Source organism: Battus philenor, unplaced genomic scaffold (genome assembly GCF_028537555.1).
Source record: "Battus philenor isolate CCGP_79_NKW_IND1 unplaced genomic scaffold, ilBatPhil1.0.hap1 SCAF_24, whole genome shotgun sequence".
Classification (NCBI taxonomy): domain Eukaryota; kingdom Metazoa; phylum Arthropoda; class Insecta; order Lepidoptera; family Papilionidae; genus Battus; species Battus philenor.
In genome coordinates this window covers 4,909,869-4,911,607 of record NW_027181687.1, presented here as the reverse complement: position 1 = coordinate 4,911,607, position 1,739 = coordinate 4,909,869, and the positions used below count along the sequence as shown (strand labels likewise).

Genomic DNA, 1,739 nt, shown 5'->3' with positions numbered 1-1,739 from the left:
TTATGTATTTTATCTCAAAACTTCACCACGTATTGAAATTTACAAGCAGTTACGAGCTATAGGAATACAAAAATATCCAAAAACAGCCTCCGTTACTGAAAGCCGGCACTGTAGTTCAATTTTTACTGTATTGCAGTAAGTAGCGAGGGTTCATTGTTGGTACTCTTGTATTATCTTACTAGTATTTGTTTTAAGCTAAGCCAACAAATTAAACAATAAATAAAAGTTATCTTACCTTTTTTGTATGATAAATTATGGTGTTTTATCATGCAGCATTGTTCGCTATTAAAAGTTTAGCGTTTATTTCCGTTCTGTTCGAGCTCTAGGGATGTTTCTGTAGTACTATTTTTAGATCACAGCATAAATTATTCACGAATTTAGTTTGCTTGGAGCTATTTGAAGAGCAGTCAAGTTAATGATTAATGGCTAAAACAGTTATAAATCTATCAATAATTTCAACATAGTACATAATGCGATAATATGAATATGTTAATGCTATTCGAGCAGTGGCCCAATAGCAATAGCACATTTGGTGAGTTTAAACACGAAATTATTTTTCTATAAAATCCATGGGTGTGTCATAACTTTACGATTTAAAAATTGACTGACGGTCGCAACTTCAAAATATGTAATTCATTTAATAATATCTAATATATTATTATACTTCAAGAAAATTTATAAAAAAAGGATAAATAAATGAAAACAATATCTTGGGGAATTTCAATTCGAGATTCATTGAATAAAATTTAATCCTATTTTTTCCCATTGTTACGCAGTAAATTGAGAACTACTTTTCTGATTTCATTAATATTTTAATAACTCAATAGTTTTAGAAAATTATTACAAAATGAATCCAATTTTCAATCCGACTAGAATTAGTAATGACGACAAATAAATCTGAATAGCAGTTGTTTAGTGTTTCTGGCGACAATCTTAAAAATACTTGTTTTTACATGGCTAATTGTAAATCGCTTGTTCTCATTTTGGAAAAGAGTTTATATTATTTATTAATTCAAAACAGAACAGATAGCAATGTTTTTAATTAAAAGGTTATATAGATACAGTCGACATAAGCATAACCTATATCGAATTAGCTTGTCGATAATAAATAATAAGAATGTTTTCTTAAAGATGATACTTCTTATGAAATAGTTCACCGGCCCTGTGGCGCAATGGATAACGCGTCTGACTACGGATCAGAAGATTCCAGGTTCGAATCCTGGCAGGGTCGTAAATAGTTTCCATTTTTATTCTTTTATTTAAATCTTACTGCTGTTTACTTATTCTCTTTTACATTAACGTAAATAAAAGTACTTTATATATAACCTTTCGCGGCTGTACAATATTTTTATTTTCAGAACAAAAAATAGTCTCATATGTATTCATATAATCATATGTATTATTATGTAGGTAGCTACATGAAAGCTATAGAAAAAATATATCGTTACAAGTAAAATACATTTATACAGGGTATAAAATATTTATATTCATTAGAGTACCCTAAATTTTTTAAATAATTTAGAAAAGGTTATTATAAACTAAAGAAGAAATTAAAAACCATAAAAATGCAGGTAAATGAGATTAATGATCAAAAATCGATGGTTTCAGAAAAAATTAGTAATGTAAAGTATTGATAATATAGTAGTGAAAAGAGTTTTAAAAGTAAAGTATACTATATATTGAAATTTTTTATATATGTTCCTGCAGACTTTGTACCGTCAGACGTTATTGGACTGCGT

At 27.9% G+C, this 1,739-nt stretch overlaps 1 non-coding gene across 1 annotated transcript; it reads left to right on the top strand.

The window, feature by feature from the left end:
* Positions 1-1,158: 1,158 nt before the first annotated feature.
* On the top strand, positions 1,159-1,231 carry TRNAR-ACG (transfer RNA arginine (anticodon ACG)). The gene has a single exon. It is a non-coding gene; the product is annotated as a tRNA-Arg (tRNA).
* The last annotated feature ends 508 nt before the right edge of the window (positions 1,232-1,739 follow it).